This window comes from Pogona vitticeps, chromosome 5 (genome assembly GCF_051106095.1).
Source record: "Pogona vitticeps strain Pit_001003342236 chromosome 5, PviZW2.1, whole genome shotgun sequence".
NCBI lineage: Eukaryota > Metazoa > Chordata > Lepidosauria > Squamata > Agamidae > Pogona > Pogona vitticeps.
The window spans coordinates 22798951-22816954 of record NC_135787.1 but is presented as its reverse complement, the minus strand read 5'-3'; the positions used below and the strand labels follow the sequence as shown (position 1 = coordinate 22816954).

At 40.3% G+C, this 18004-nt stretch overlaps 1 protein-coding gene and 1 long non-coding RNA gene across 2 annotated transcripts in view; one reads left to right on the top strand and one right to left on the bottom strand.

Moving 5' to 3' along the window:
* Positions 1–18004, top strand: part of CXXC4 (CXXC finger protein 4) — a 66316-nt gene that overhangs the window by 29830 nt on the left and 18482 nt on the right. The gene's annotated exons all lie outside the window — the stretch shown is intronic.
* LOC144589597 (uncharacterized) overlaps positions 2923–18004 on the bottom strand; it is a 109879-nt gene continuing 94797 nt past the window's right edge. The window contains exon 2 of the long non-coding RNA XR_013545805.1: positions 2923–3021. This is a non-coding gene — a long non-coding RNA (uncharacterized LOC144589597). The remainder of the gene's footprint in view (positions 3022–18004) is intronic.

The window sequence follows — 18004 nt, the reverse complement described above, 5'->3', positions numbered from 1 at the left end:
TAGAAGCCTTTATCCTCTATTGCAACCACTTGCTCAGAACAAGATAAGGTCATGGAGATGATGTCCCATCCTGATCTCATCTTATGATCAAAGCTAAAAAGAGTAATTTCAGGTTAGTTTGGGAGGGAGGGAGACCACTAGGGATCTTCACATAGGCCTAGGAAAAATCCTTCCTGCATCCTTGGAAATATTCTAACAGTCTCTGTTGATCATTTGGGCTAGATGGATTAGGAGTCTGACTTAGTATGAGAATGGTAATAATGAGGTTGGGGTGGTCTTTCAGATGTTCTTACAGATCCCATCAGACCAGCCAATATGTTAAGCCACCTTGGTTCCTTGAGGAGAAAGGCGGTATAGAAATATTTTAAATAAATAAATAAATCCCACAGCGATTAAGACCACTGGCTAGCTGACTGAGGAACTATTGAGGTCTTAGTCCACTATTTCTAAGCTCTGGATGAAAGCCAGGAGGATATGCATCTATTCTTATATAATAATGTAAAAACAAAACAAAAAAGTGAAAAGAAACTTGCTTTATACAGACTTGTTTAGTGTCAAGTCTGTTTTGTTCTGAGAACATTGGTTTGTGTGTGAGAGAGGAGGAATTCTGTTCTATAGCCAGTCTTCCATCTTTTCCTGTGCCATCATTTTGAATGCATGGCATTAATTCCCTGGGCTCTTTGACAAGCCAGGCCATCACCTTTTACTACTTTTGTGTAAAGGCTGTCTCTAGTGCCATTAATTCTCAGAAGCCATTACCAGCTGCTGAAAGCTAGCTATGTTGTAACAAAGTTTGTCCAGGATTATCTGAAAGTGCTGATTCTTATATATTCTGCTGATATCAAAATATTTTTCTGCTGCTGAGTAGCACTCCTGGGTCCTATGCAAACAGGCCTTCCTTTTCTCTGCTTTTGCTAAATGAAAAAGAATGAAGAAGTGGATGCTCACATGCAAACAGCAATGAGCAGTATTATTTCCCCAGTTTCTCTTGAATCATATCTGCAAGGTGTCTGAATTGCCATGTGCATGTAGCATAAGGTGGAATGGAGACAAAAAGCCATATAGGGCAAATTTCTGCTCTTGCCAACTTAATGTAAAGTTATGCCAGTGAAATGTGCCAGGTGTTAACCAAGTAGCAGAGAATAGCAGTATGCTAATTCGCAATCTGTTATGCAGCTCACAACCAGTTGTGCAATGCACCAGTACAAGTGTTTCTGGGATAGCATTTCTACTTCAGCACTCACTAGTGCAACTACTGAAGGTGAAACTTCAAATTGTGCGTCCATAGTTGCCCGACAGCTTCATTTGCTCACATGTGTCAGTTGGGTGTTTACACTAGAGTAAGCAGAGTGATGGTGTTTGTGACAGATTCCAACTCTAATAAGGAGCCAGGATCTCAAATAAGGAACCAGACATCATAAATCTAAGTGACTGAAGGTACTGTACTTTTAACCTTGAAGCTGGTGCCTTGTAGGTGTGTTGGACTACAACCTTTATCAGCCCCAGCCAGCATGGGCCTTGTAGTTCCCAGAGATTTGGAGCTGCTTTGTGGGGAAGACTGCTGTCAAGATTGCATGAGTGGCATTCTTCAGCAAGTATGAACTGTATAGAGGTTATTAATGTCCGAATTAATGTCCAAACAGGATGTTTTTGAATGGACATTCATTGGCACCATGACCACTACCATCATCCTTATAATTATCATCCTCCATCTCACCTAGTTTCCAGTCATGAGATGCTAAGAAAATACTGCTTATCATTGTTTAACGGGTCTTGAGGAAGTTGCTATGTGGTAGCAGTCACTTCACAGTTTGACCATTGTGAGGGATAAAACCAATTGGAATGAAAAATATTGTATTTGGGAAGGTATCAGAAAATTTAGAGAGCTAGTAAGCAGTGGTGGAAAATAAATGCAGCCTTTGTGGAGTTGTAACATTTTTAAAGCCCTTGTATCTGGTGATGTAATTCTTTATAGAAGGTAGGAAAATACCTTATGTTCAGGGAAAGCTCATAATGGGAAGTAAGAGCAACAGTGTACTTCTTACCCATTCTGTGCAATTCTCATGGTTTTTCTTTGGTTCAGATAAATAAAGAAGACCTGTAACCTGTCTAAAGCTTTGGCTAGGATTAATGAGCTATGAATGTTTCAAAATGTCTACAGAATTCTACATTTTATGAAGAAGATAGGATTCTTTTATTCTACTTCAAAAATATTTTGCACTAAGAAGGTTTAGAACTAGAGATGAGAGTATTCATATATGAATATTCCCCCACAGGTGCAGATAATGAGGGTCCGGCCTCCTGGGGCCAGACCGACCACTCACGATTTTGCCGCTGCTGTGAGCTCCATGGAGCCTTACTATCGCTCTGTTGCTCGCGATAGATTAGCCAGTCCTGGCAGAAGGCAGGATGACGAGCCTTTCTGCCAGGTTGCAGAGTGGCTAATCCATCGTGAGCAACGGAGCAATAGGAAAGCAATGCGGAGCTCAAGGCAGCAGCGGAATCGTGATTGGTCGGTCTGGCCCCAGGGGGCAGGACCCTCATTACCTGCACCTGTGGGGGGGATATTCGAATATGAATACCCCGATCTCTATTCAGAACTATTCACCAATTTGCTATAAATGTAATATAATCTGAAATACAGTGGTGCCTCGCATAGCGAGGTTAATCCGTTCCGGATTAACCCTCGCTATGTGAAAACATCGCTGAACGGAATGGGGAAAGCCATTGGAATGCATTAAACTTAGTTTAATGTGTTCCAATAGGCTCCAAAACTCACCGATCAGCGAAGTTTTCCTATGGCCGGCAGCCATTTTCGCGCCCTCGGTAAGCGAGGGGAGGGCGCAAAAATGCTGCGCGCGGCCATTTCGGGGCTTCCGGCAGCCATTTTGGAGCCGCCGAACAGCTGAATTTCGGCCATAGGGGCCATCGGTATGCAATCGCATTTGCGATCGCATAAACCTCCTCGCTATGCGGATTCGTCGTTCTACGGTGCGCTCGTTAAGCGAGGCACCACTGTACCTGGAAGTTTTAAAAATTGGTTGCAGTGTGAAGATGAAATATAGACAAAATAAAAGCCTTATTCCCTAGGCTGAAATCAGTGAATTAACAGGTCAGAAGCGATAATGTCCCACTACAAATTTGGCTGTGCTGATGTTTTCAGAGCAAATGAGGCCTTCATTTAAATCCTTACTGCTAGTTTCTGGATTACCCATATAAATGATTTTAGCTAGTTGGAGTCCACACAATGGCCAAAATCCTCTTGTTTAGCATAGTCAATTGCATTAGAGTTGGCCCACTGAATCAGTGGGGATTTATGTGAGTCAACCCGTCCATAAATTCCATTGATTCAAATGGGTCTACTTTAATCATGACTTACTATGCTACTGTAAGTCACAGTTAGAGTGGGCCAATTGAATCAATGGAATTTACAGAAAAGTTGACTCTCCACACGGTCATTGATTCAGTGGGCCTACTCTAGTGTGATTTACTATGTCAAGTGACAGGATTGTGGTCAATGGACGGGATGACACATCACTATGTTAGAGAAACAGTTTGATTTGGTTATGCTTTGATAACACTGAGAGGAGAGAAATCCATTGAAATTGAGTCCAGTGCTACCTGAATAAGTAAAACATGTAATCTTATTTCAAGGCATTTAACTGAAGATAGAGTTTTGCTTCTGAAGATACAGTTCAAAATGTTGTGTAGCTTCTTTTTTCAGCTTAGTCCCAATTTTTAAGCACATTTGCTTGGTAGGAAATTTTCCTGTGTTTAAGGATCAGAGTGGAAGAATGCATGCTATTTTTCAACACTTTGCTACTGAAAGTTTTGTTACAAACAAAATACCATTCAGGCTGAGACCCTAAAAGTAAAATACGTTCTTATTTTTATATAGAAGTAAAAATTTATGCTTTGTTCTCAGGATGCAGCTGAAATGTAAATGAATTTTCCTTTCTGGTTTCTGACACGTAAAATGACAGAGACTTGTAACAGAAGGAAAAAATATTTGACAAAGTACAGATACATGCCCCTTCAGTGCAAGCAAACTTTACTTTAAAACATACACACACTCATTAAAGAGGGCAAAATATAGCTGTGTTTGGTACTTTTAAGAGCCTCTAACAGTGGTAAGAATATTATCACATTTTTCTTCTTGGGCGATGCATATAATGGCCTTCACTGCAATCTGTCAGAAAAACATGAAAAGCTGCTGGCAGTTGATGTAACCTGAGACCAGATGGACCAATAGTCTCAGCCAGTATAAAGCAGCTTCCCATGTTTATTTCATTTTATAAACACAAGTGTGCATATGACATTGCAAAATAAAGGCACAGTGTAACATGTTGTGGTTGTTTATATCTGGATCCCTGCTTGTGCATATTTTAAAGAGACAAGCACAGACATGCACACGATTCAAATACATCAACATCACATCTGATTAAGTGAGCATGTTTTTTATGATAGCAGAATACATATCTCTGTGTTAAGTAAAATGAGAATTGGAGAGCAGTGATGGACATATCTGCCTTTGTTGGTTGAAATTACTATAGTGATATACTATGGTGCATTTTTGTAAAGAGCTGTCCTGGTGCTGTAATGGCAGGTGGCATCAGGATATAGGCTTTTGTAATTTTGTTTATATGTTTCTATGGGATTTCCCCAATTTGTCTTTTGGTTCCGTTCTGTGCTGGTTCTATGTTGCCTGATTTCATATTAAGCCAGATTTTGGAACATGTGATTTTAGTGTGGGTGAATGCAGCTTTATAAGTGAATAAGAGTAACTACCACAACTTTCTGGCAGTTGTTTGTCCTTACACATATATTTGATGTACATGTAGCTTGTGGACTGACCCCTAATTGTCTCTTCTTGTTCATCCATATCCATTTGGTTCACTTGGTTTTTTCCGTATTTGTTGTTATTTTTCTTCGGATGGCATTATTGTTTGATGAAATGTCACAGATGATGAGACTATCAATGACTCTTAGGCATGATCGATGGCTATTGGTTCCCCTCTTGGAGGTAGTTTGTTGAGGAACATAAGCAGAATTGGTACAATTGCATCCATGTATGCCAAATGCAGGGAAGTGGTATCAGGAGATGGGTATCTAGTTATCTCATGTGCTCTCAGAGGCATCTGGTGGGGCCAATGTGAGATATAGGAAGCTTGGTGAGATGTGCCCTTGGCCTGATTCAGCAGGACTCTTCTTATATTCTTATGTTCACCTACTGTCTCAGATGTTCCTATAGACATCTGCTTGAATTGTGAACAGAATTCTGGACTAGACAGGGCTTTGTTTGATCCAGCATGTCTTTTCTTATTAGTCATTTCCTCTTTCTTTCATGCCCTAGCTGGCTGGATTGTTGTTGTTTAGTCATTAAGTCATGTCCAACTCTTTGTGACCCCACGGACCAGAGCATGCCAGGCCCTCCTGTCTTCCACAGCTGGCTGGATAGCATAGTGGTTTAGGCATCTTACTGCAGAGCTCCACTGTGCCTTCAGAGAGGAGAACCAACCTGTGTGGCCTTGGATAAGCTTCACAGTCCCAAGGATGCCCCCAGCAGAAGGGAATGGTAAACCACTTCTGAATATTCTCTACTTGGAAAACCCTGAAAAGGGTCACTATAAGTTAGAATTGACTTGTCGGCACATTATCATTTAAACACTGCCTAGACATGATGCAGGGATAGTTTGGATCTCCCTAAGCATAACTGGAAAAAGGGATGGACAATCACAACAGGATGGAAGTCAGCTTTGTGATGGCACAAGGGCTGGGTAGTCAATGTACAAATATATCTTCTACCAGAAACAAACACAAACAAGTTCCCCTGTGTGCAGTCCAGGTGAGGGGGCTGTTTGTGTTTCAATTTGCAGTGGCTATATATCCATATAAGGTTGACCACTAAAGCTGCATACAACTGTCCTCATCATTGCTGTAATAAATGGAATAAAGTTCACCTGTCCTAAGACTTCTTCATGTGTCAGCAGAAGCAATTGAACTCCTAAGCCTCCATTCAAATAATGTTTGCTGCTTTGAAGTCTCATTGAAATCAATTGTCATATGTTAGTAACATGCCTAATCTCTCCCACCAGTTTTGACCATAATTCTCTTTATTGGGATTGCTGTATGTACAGTATGTTCCATGTTCAAAAGCACTCTGCTTGATCATCAGAAGCTGTGGAGAAACAGAAGACTAACTGTACCTACCATGCCTTACTTGTTAGCATCCTCCGCTGATGACCCGTCTACTTTTGTAGGCAATGTGCTACAGTAGTTTGATCCAGCAAGGTGATCTGACAATTGCTTCTGTTCTTACTCATTTGCTAAGACAAGGTGACCATGTAGAGAAGATACATGAGCACAGAGGTCCTCGGGTGTAATATAGCTTAATTGGGAGCAAACCTGATGTGATGTGAGAAATGTTAGATAATTCCATTAAAAAACACATACAAATAACAGTTGTGGAGTAAGGCCATGGCACCAGGAGATGGGAGGATTTAATTATTTCACCATGCTGTTTTCTTGAATAATAATTCTCAATAACTCTTTCTAAAGCTGTTATTTGACTTGCAGAAAAGGGCTTTAAGTTTCTAGGGATACTTATAAGCTTTTTCTGCAGGACAAATAGCAGCTTCTGGGAAGTGCTTTTAATAAGGCAAATGGCATAGGAAAGGGAGTTAAGCACACTTGCATTGTTGGAGCCTGATATGACCAGCCAGCTCTCAAGTTAGGCTTAGGGAGAAAATTATTTTGGCATCATATTAAGTTTCACCCTTCTGTCACTGATGTCCAGAAAAATAAGGATAAACTTACCATTCATTTATAGCTTCCATGTAGTTGAGAGTTCGATTCTCCACTGTGCCTCCTTGATAGGGGCTGGGCTTGATGATCCTTAGAGTTCCTTCCAGCTCTGCCATTCAAAGATAATGATGATGTAGGGAAAGTGTACCCTATCAATGCACTGAAAGGTATTGGTTTATACATACGATTGGTGGAATGATATAGGCAGAATTCTATTTGGAATCCCAGAATAGACTACAGTGTGTCCCCGTATCTGTGGGATTGGTATCCGTGGTTTATGACAGCCCTACATACAACATACAAGGGGTCAGGCTTGTGGCCGTTGTCACACTCCCTTGTGGCCTTTGTTCTGCCTCCTTGCATGTTATGTATGTAGCCTGCATAATTAACTTTTAAACTGCCCAGAGAGTGCTTGAAGCACTATGGGGCGGTATATAAGCAGCACGCTTTGCTTTGCTTTACTATCTGCAGTTTCAGGCATTCGTGGCAGATCATAAAACAGCTTCCCCACTGACACGGGGGTCCCACTATATAAAACATGCTTATTTCATAGGATGGCTCTTTAGTTTATATATCAGAATACTATGAGACACGATGGGCGCTCCATATCTCAGAATGCCCCAGCTACATACTGTATTGTGTCAGTGATGTAGAATATTCATGCCAGGTCTTCCATGTATTTTTTTTTAAATGTTGAATTGACATCTGTGAGTTAAGCAGAACACCAGTACCTCTTGTTATATGAGATATTATTGTGTGCAGAGAAGGTTCAATATGGGTTTTAGGTGGCATTTGCACAGAGAGTTAATTTGGATTTTCAGAAGGAACTGTAACTGTAACTTCTGGAATGGGTGGAAGAAAAGAATGAGTTAAGTCTGGCCCTGTTCAGGAGAGAATGAACTATCTTCTGATATATCAGCAAGACTGTGTTCCTTCCTAAGGTACTTGGTTTGAGACAATGTTAAAATATCCCCTCCCCCATCATGCCATGTTAGAACAAGTTTCCAAAATTTTATTTAACAGGACTTTGATTGTCTTTTGTGTACCTCATTCATCAACTCCTTGCTCAAAAAATGAAAAACTCCTCTTTTGTCTCTAATGTCCTTACAAACACTGATGATGGCCTAATGCCCTCTCCTAGGTTGCACGTCTCTTTGGTGTCTTGTACCATGAAGAAGCGGTTGTATTTAGCATGGCAAATGCTGCCCTGCTTGATCTCCAGAGAGTTATGCTGGATGTTTGCCAAAGGTCGCAGCCAATTTAAGTCATCTGTTAACACTCATCCCTGTTGATGGGTCTGACTCTGCAAGATAACCTTGACTCTTTCTTCCATTTGCCTGGTATCATTCACAGGGACAACACAGAAGGAGGAGGAGGGGAAAAGGAGTTATATTTCAACACTGTAGGTAGTGCTAGGCTGCAGAACAAAATTGTCCAAATGCCCACATCCATTTACATCAAGAAGCTGTCTACATGGAAATCCTAAGACTCTGATCTCAGAACTATCAGCCCAGTCAACTTTTGCTTCAAAAGTGCAGGTGCATTATTGTTTCTTCCCTCCTTCTTAGTCTTGACTGGAATTTGTGAAACTGTCCAGATTTAGGAAAAATCAAGAAAAGGCACCATCATCATAGAAACAATACAAATGCAAGAACAGGTGAAACCTTTAATTGACAATTAAATATATAAAATGAACAAAAAACTAACAGCAGGCTTTCAATGATAAATCATCTTATTCGAGGCAGTACTAGCTCCACAATTATATGCTGTTATTAATGTCCCAAAGCTGCATGGCTGATGGAGGCCACACCAGCTTCTTAGGTGGAAATTGGTGCCATCTGCAAAGGGCCTATGGAATAGGAAGAGGGTGGTTGAATGAATGAATGAATGAATGAATGAATGAATGAATGAATGAATGAATGAATGAATGAATGACCTTGAGCCCACCCCCTTCCCACTCCATAGGCCTTTTGCAGACAGGACCAATTTCCACCTAAGAAGCTGTTGTGGCCTCAACATCAGCCATGTGGCATTGGGACATTAATAACAGCATATAATTGTGGAGGTGCACACAAGAACTTGATGCACAGCCTTGAAGAAGAAGATTTATCATTGAAAGCTTGCTGTTTGCTTTTTTGTTTTGTTTTATATACTTAATGGTTGACTAAAGGTATCACCTGTTCCTGCACTGGTATTGTCCAATTTAATCCTGAGTATTTGCCATAGGAAGCAAGCAAGCAAGACCCTAATGAACATTTGGGTTATCACTCATAACCCTTCCCCGTTTTTTTTGCAGTTGTACAACTTTAGGTACAATAAAGACAAATGTGCAACTGTGAAATTCTCATCGGAGATTTTGTTCTAAATCCAATTACTAATCCCAGTGAGAACAAATCCACTGAATTGAGTGCTGAATGGCTATTCTACACATACATAAACCCCATTGATTCAGTCTACTCAAGTTAGGGTCTACTCAAGTTAGGATAATTTACCTATTGGATTCAGATCTTTAAAAATAAATAAATAACTTGAACGTAAGTGTCTCATAGAGACTTCTGATTTTTCTTTAGTAACGTGGGTGTATATAGACTAATATGTTGAAGAGTATTTCCCACCAGGACAAGATTATGGTTCGATCATCTGGAAGTCACTTAATAGATAACAAAGCAAAGTGGGAAAATCAAAGAATAATCATGTAAAATGGGGCTTATTGGGTACAGGACAAATTTTCTGTGAATGTGGAGAAATTCAATCAATGCAGCATTTATGTGCAATTTATGCTCCATCATGTTTAGATGATCTGGTAAATGGGCGAGATAACACTATTGAAGTATCCCACTTCTGGTCAAAAACAGTCTAATCATTTTAACATTTTAAATGTGTTTGAATTTTATCTCTATTTTATATATGTCCATAATTTTATTTGTGCAATGCCCTAATACAAATGAAGAGAGAAAGAATGTGGTGAAAAGCCGAGGTGAGATACAAACTCTCATCACATCAGTACTGTATTTAATGCAACACAGCAAGACCATATCAAGCAAATGTAGTACTGTCATATCCAGTGCGTATATGAAAGATGGAAATTCTGTGTAGTATGACATTCATAGCCAAAGAGAGTCTCTTTAGAAAATAAAAGTTGAGTGCCACTCCAGTTGGAGCATTTGTGAGAAGTGTCCAGTGATGGCTGTGCATTATCTGATGCTTCTGCTTTGAAGTAGTCTATATTTTGTACCACCCAAATCCTAGATTATTTGTATAAATTATGAAAGTTAAACTACTAAGTATGTATTTGCTTTTCTTCTGCAAAGTACTATTTCTAACTGGGTCCTTTTTCAGGAGAAATGGGGGTCGTAGAAACTTTAGACCAATGGTTCACAACCTTGAGTCCCCAGATGTTCTTGGACTAAAACTCCCAGAAGCCTTCACCACCAGCTGTGCTGGCCAAGATTTATGGGAGTAATAGTCTAAAAGCATCTGGAGACCCAAGGTTGGGAAGTACTGTTTCAGACAGATGGACAGACAGACAGACAGACAGGTATTCTTCTTTTGCTAGTTACAATAAAAGGAACTGTACAAAACAGTAAAGCTGCCCTTCTAGGAATCTTAATATGTTCTGCTTTACGAAGATCCACTTCACTGTGGATCATGCCGTAATTATGACTGTGTTCTTGAGTTCAAATTTTAAATCTTTCATAAGATTTAAATATTGTTCTGTTCTCATTGGCTGGGAATTTTAAATGTTATAACTAACATTCCATAACTAACACTCCTTCCATATGAACCTACCCGGCTGTTAAGATCTAGCCAGGGGGCCCTTTTGAAAGAGCCATCCCTCAAGGAGGTAAGAGGGATGGCTTGTAGACAAAGGGCCTTCTCGGCAGCTGCCCCCAGACTATGGAACGCCCTCCCAACTGAAATTCGCCTGGCGCCGACACTGATGATATTTCGGCGCCAGGTCAAAACCTTCCTGTTCCAGAAGGCTTTTAATTGAAATAACATTAACTGTGGGTCTTAATGATGGCAATTTTAATTGTATTTTAATTGTATTTTAATTGTATTTTAATCATTTTATTTTATTGCATTGAATTTTAATTGTTGTAAGCCGCCCAGAGACCTTTGGGTAGAGTGGGCGGCATATAAAATAAATAAATAAATAAATAAACTACACATAGACCACCTTTGTATGGATATCCCCCAAATATAGGCATAACAAAGCTGCTGTGCATGGTTGTGTTGAATTTGTTGTTGTTTAGTCATTAAGTCGTGTCCGACTCTTTGTGACCCCATGGGCTAGAGCACGCCAGGCCTTCCTGCCTTCCACTGACTACTGGAGTTGGGTCAAATTCATGTTGATAACTTTGATGACACTGTCAACCATCTCGTCCTCTGTTGTCCCCTTCTCCTCTTGCCATCACACTTTCCCAACATCGGGGGCTTTTCCAGGGAGTCTTCTCTTCTCATGAGATGACCAAAGTATTGGAGCCTCAGCTTCAGGATCTGTCCTTCCAGTGAGCACTCAGGGTTCATTTCCTTTAGAATTGATAGGTTTGTTCTCCTTGCAGTCCAGGGGACTCTCAAGAGTCTCCTCCAGCACCACAGTTCAAAAGCATCAGTTCTTTGGTGGTCAGCCTTCTTTGTGGTCCAGCTCTCACTTCCATACATCACTACTGGAAAAACTATAGCTTTGACTACGCGGACCTTTGTCAGCAAGGTGATGTCTCTGCTTTTTAAGATGCTGTCTAGGTTTGTCATAGCTTTCCTCCCAAGAAGCAGGTGTCTTTTAATTTTGTGGCTGCAGTCTCCATCTGCAGTGATCATGGAGCCCAAGAAAGTAAAATCTGTCACTGCCTCCACATCTTCCCCTTCTGCCAGGAGGTGATGAGACCAGTGGCCATGATCTTAGTTTTTTTTTTTTTTTGAGCTTCATACCATGTTTTGCGCTCTCTTCTTTTACCCTCATTAAGAGGTCCTTTAATTCCTCCTCACTTTCTACCATCAGAGTGGTATCATCTGCATATCTGAGGTTGTTGATATTTCTTCTGGCAATCTTAATTCTGCCTTGGGATTCATCCAGTCCAGCCTTTTGCATGAATTGTGTTGAATACTTTCCTCCAAGTTTGGAATTATAGTTGTAGTCCCATTTGATAACTGATCAGCACCAATGATACTGATAGGTTCAGAGCCATTCTTATTCTCCACTTGAAACCTGCTTTATTTTTCTTCTGCAAGACACCTTTCCTTTCTACCTAATAGTAGAACCTTGAATATATTGTATGAATTGGATGTTAACTTCTGATTGAGTGTCATAACAGACCAAAATTGAATTTGTTAGTACTCCCTGTCCTAACATAGACAGTACCATAGTAGATTTCTGTGGGTGGAATTTTATTTGATAGCATTTTGCACAGGAAATAATGAAAGACAGCATTTTCTTTCTTGAGTTCAAAGTAAAAAAGTTTTATACTGGAGGGTTTATCCTGGATATCCTGGACCAGCAGAAACACAAACACATGGGTTCCAAATAAAATCAAGCCTGGACTTTTTCTGGGAGCTAGAATGATGAAACAGAGGCTGTGATATTTTGGGTACGTCATGAGAAGGGAAGGCAGGACTCACTGGAAAAGACAACAATGCTAGGAAAAATTGAAGGCAACAGAAAAAGAAAAAGCCCAAAGATTTAATGGATTGACTCTATAAAGGAAATGACAGCCTTGAGCTTACAAGAACTAAGTAGTACTGTGGAAGGCAGAGCAGTTTGGAGGTCACTCATTAATAAGGTCATTTTAAGTTGGAGGCAACTTGGTGGCATGTAATAACAACATACTGGTGGGCGCTGTTGTGCTCATATCTTACCTAGGGAGTTCTCATGAACAACTGTTGGCCACTGTGGGAACACAATGGTGGGCTCAGTGGATCTTTTATCTAAACTAGCCTGATTTGTCTTACAGCCTTCTGTCTTTAGAAGAACTTTGTTGTAGTCCTGATATCTTTAGCAATGTAATTGTGTACTCAAGATATCCATTGGCTACATTCCTATATGGCAGATTTCCCTATCCACACTTTATTAGAATCATAGAATTGTAGAATTGGGGATTACCCAAAAAGTCACCACAATCAACTCCCTGCTAATTTGGCAAACTGGCTGAGAAGTAGTTGGTCTTTATTGGTCTCATGAAGTTTTTGTGATAGTCACTTTGTTCATAGCACCATAAAAAAGTGACAATTTGATCTGAGAAAATGGCACTCCTCTGGAAGTTTTGCGTAAAGCAATGGTTTCACATTGTCTTGTGGTGAAACTGATTTGTATGCAGATAAGTGTGCCAGAGAAAAACAAAAAGAGGTTCCAGATGTGTTCTCCCATGAGGATGATCAGTTGGACTCTACACACTTTTTGTTTGAAGGTTTAGTGACATCTCTAGTTGTATTTCAGGGTCAATGATTTGTGGATTGAAGGATTAGTTTAATTATTCTACTTGTATCATTTGGGGCAGTAAGAAAAAACAGACTTATGTACAAACCATGCTCAGATCATGTATCTATTTCACTATGTGTCTGTTTCATTATGTGAACAAGAACTGAAAGTTGGCACTAATTTTAACTTTTTACTGCACCTATACTCAATGAGATAGGTCCATCTGTGTGTGTATCTGGGCAGTTGTTGCCTATGTTGATCTGCACATAATTTTGATCTGAATCAGAATTGAGTAATACCTTTATCAAAGTACTAAATTATAATTATAAAAGCACTCTCATGAATCCTCTTCATGAAATTTGGGATGGGGAGAGAGAGGAAATTTGAACAATCATCCTGATTTGATGCTGAAGCCACAAGATGGGTAATTAGACTGAAGTTCCAAGATGGAGAGGTAGATGCCAAGCATCAGCTTGAGGTGTGGTGGTATCCAGTGTCACTTATGGGATGTAGAACTCCCTCAGTCTCTGTGGCCCAAGAGCTGCCCGGCATGGATTCTCCACTGCCTTTTGTTGACACACAGGGCTGCTAGGAGTAGAGGTTTCCAGAAACTTACAAAAGCCCCATATCAAATTAGTTATAGATTAAATGAAGATGGAAAATGAGGCAACTGAAGAAAAAATTATGACCATTACCTAATGGTTGGAGGAGAGCACAGTGCTTCATATTGTGCTGCCACCCTAGAGAGGTGGTAAATCTCTTTGCTCGGATGGCAGTTCCTGTTTCGAGAGGTTTCGGGGTGTGTCTTTTGTCATAAAACAAAAATGAAACACAGCCTGATCATGTTTCAAATGAAACACGTGATCTATGAGCAAAAGCCTCTTTTCATGTTCCTTTTATATGGGGGGGGGGGCAGGATATTCTCCTGTTTTCATAGCCCATGAAGAGTTTTGTGTGTAAAATATTTGGTTGAAAGAATTGCATGAAGCAGCAAGGACTTCTCATTTTATTTTATGTGGATTTATTCAGACTGAAGCTGTGAAGTGCAACATAGCGTCATCTTTTTGGTGGGGGATAAAAACTAATAATCTCACCACAACACAGGTTTTTTTTTCCTTTGAGGGTGTGGGCCCCAAATGCTATTATAATCACTTTGAAATATAGAACTTTTTACCCTGGTGCCATCGATAATTACTTCTAAAAAGGCAATTAGCTATTGCCACAGGCTCAGATAGCAACTCTCCTCTTTTTAAAGCAGCTCCCATCTCAGCAGCACAAAATAAGCACTTAAAATGGTCTGTTCTTACAGCACAAGTTTTGTGTGGTTTAAGTCTGTGAGGAAGAATAACAATCATGCTGGCAGATCAATTTGTCTGATACAGGAGAAAGGGAAACTCTGTGTGTCCTTGAGTGTCTGCACATGGCACATTATAGAATAACCTTGAACCTGAAGCAGAGCTGTATACAAGGCATAAGACAGAATTGCTTTGGGAACATATTTGAAGAGTTGTTTATGTTGTTCTAGATCTGAGGATATTTCAGGTGGAGTTTTTGTTCTTGTTAATGTAAATTCTGCACTGATATTATGGGAACTTTTTACATCAAGCATATAGACATTTCCTTTTATCTTATACAGAGACAGTTTCTGGAATGTTCAATAATTTTTTTGGCTTTACTGAAGATATGGTTAATTTCTATACTTGGTTTCTTTGGACTGGCATAAGGATTAACCTTGTGGCACTTCCAGCAAAAGTCCATTTCTGTGGTCATATGTACACTCAAAAGCTTGTCTCTGTTTCATGTTCCACCCCCTCCCCTTCACATAGGAGCATAAGCTGCAGGAGAGAAGTTCCAATGTGGAAGTAGATTTCTTATGTATTATTAAATCAATTCCTAAGATTTCCTGAGAAGCAGTGGTTTTCAGAGAAAAGTGCAGTTCGGAAACAAACATCACTGAGCGCCCCCCTCCCCCAACTCTGTTGTGATCAACTAGGAGAAAGTATTGCGGACGTTTTGACATGTCTGAAAGAGCCCTGAGTTAGAGGTGTCATGATCTGTCCTTTTTCAATCCAGAAACGGGTGCTTCTAGATAGGACTTCTGGACTCATCCAGAGCTATGACTCTTTTGGACCCCTATAAACAAAAGCTTTAAAAACACCACAATGTTTGTTTCACAAACAGCCTTTTATTGTCATCCTTACAGGTGGCAAAGGTTGAAATGCAGTTTCTGAGACTATTTAAGGACTGACAGAATTTATGATTATAATATTACGCTTTTCTTATCATCATGACAGTAAAACTGACATCCCCGGGGGCATTTCCTGTTGTATCTCCACAAGGATTCTGAGAGGTGGGTTAGGTTCAAAGTCCCCAAGTCACCCACTCAGCGATGTAGCCATTGCTGTTGGAATGCAATATTGGTCTTATAGGGTGTCTTTTTGATTTTCTGTTTGGAAACACACACACCTCACAAAACTTTCCACAAGAAAGAGAGAACAAAGAGTTCAAAGCTTGAAGGTTATCAAGTTATCTTGCAGTAACTTCTCTAGAATGTTAATGCTTTATAGCATTACCTGTTAAGCCGAAGTCAGAACAGCATGATTTTTTCTTCTTCTTCTAGTTTTCTCTAAGGAATGAGGCTGCCGTTTGTCAGTATTTGCGCCTGCATGAGCAGTGAAGGCTGCCTTAAACAATGCTGATCAATTCCAATTTTATTCCTAACTTCCCCTCCCCCTAGCTTCTAGAGGAATCTGTCTTTCCTGTCACTCATGATAATGATCCCCCTGCAAGCCTAGCCGAGAATCCAGAAACTCACTGTAATCTCATTAAGACTTTGATTCCCCAGCAGGGACTGCTGAATTTATACAGCCAGGAGGTTGGGGCACTTCAGCTTCCCACATCGGTCTGCTCAGCCCACCAAAATGGACAGATTTCTTCCTGGCTTTTAAATGCTATCCATTTCCTTAAGTAGGAAAAAGTAAGGATTTCTTCTCACTGATTGCATTTAAATGACCTTGGTGTGTGTGTGGTTTTTTTTAAACCCTTCAAATCTTGGGCCTTTGTTATTGTTTCTTTTGGCTGTCAACATAAAAACATAATTATTTATGCCCCCAGTATAGGAATCAGATGCTTGTTTAACAACTTCTGCAGCATCTGGATGACATTGTTGCTCTCACAAACAGAGTGCACTTCCAGTTGAAATAAATGTGATTTCTACTGGTTTGGGGGATTTCATGCTGTGGAGAACATAAATCCTGATCCTGTCCATCTTTACTAGCAGGCACACCCCATCTAATCCAATGGAATTTACCAGCTTTCTAGGGCCCTCGTGAGTGAAGCCTTTACCATCCCTCACTTATTCCTTCTAATAATAAGCCTGTGGGGCAAATCACAGTGAATGCAATTTCTAAAACAGGGAGTTGAGAACGAATGAATTAGGGCAGTCAGCCTACACATCAGCAGCTGCCATGTGGAAGCTGTTTTAAATTACTACTGTGTGGCAGTTATGGAGAGCCAGTGTGCTGTGCTGAACAGAGTGACAGACTAGGGCTCAGGAGACCTGGGTTTAAATCCCCACTTCATCATGGAAACTCAATCTGGGGTGGCACCGGTAAAATTACTCCTTAAATATCTCAAATACCTTGAAAATCATATTAGGATCACTAAAAGCCACATATAACGTGATGGCACATAGCACACACTGCATATATTATATATTTTTTTAAAATGGTACTGTATTAATCAACATTGTGTGTCATCACAATGGCAGCCCCTGTCAAAGTTTTCTAGGTAAAGGTTTACCATCCCCTTCTTCTGGGGGTGCCCAGCGACTGTGGAACTTGCCCAAGGCCACACAAGCTGGGTCTTCTTCCAGAAAGCACAGTGGGAAATCCAACTCTGCAGCCAGATACCTAAACCACTGAGCTATCTAACCAGCACATCAGACTTTATTAGAAGTGTGCATTTATCATTCCTCCCCCTCCCCCAGCAAAAAAGCCCCCCCCCCCAAAAAAAGTGATGCACAATCACAAGCAAGATAAAAACAGGTTAAAATCAATGCAGAAACCAGTTTTTAAAATAAACTTTTTAAAAAGAAGCATAACCACAAGTGCAAAAGCCAAATTTAAACCAGGCTTATGCTGCAATGGCCCTGTGTAAACAAGACCAAGCCCTGTTTCAGGCATTACAGTTTCAACGCAGGTGAGACTTGAACCAAATGTGGTAAAACGGTGTTGCAGACAGGTTGTGCACTCCTACATCCCCATCTCACACAGATGACTTTTGCACTTTCTTGTTGATGCGTGGGAGTTCTTGTAATGCACTGACAGCATTTTTGTGTGTGGCGACCTTGCCTTATCAGAGAAATGATTTCAGTGCATTTTTAAAAATGTGCTTGCTAGTACCATTGCAGACCTTCCCTGTGACCAGAAGAGGATCTGCCAGTTTTCCAGGTGGGATGAAGACATGGTGGTGGTTTATGATGTGTTCCTTTTCTCATGCTTCAAACCCTTCCTGCATGCTGACTGTAACACCTGTAATACGGTCTTGAGTTCTGAGGGACCAATGAGTTTTGGAACAGAGGTGTTGCAACAGAGAAATCTCTGTGTCATGTACTCAGCACTCCATAACTTATTTTATTTATATTTATTTATCTTAAATATTTTTACCCTGCCTTTCTCCTTGAAAAGGACCCAAGGTGGCTTACAATGATAAAAGACAATATTTAAAGTTGAAAACAATGAGTATACAATGGTGGTTAACACCATTAAAAGTCAATATTTAAAA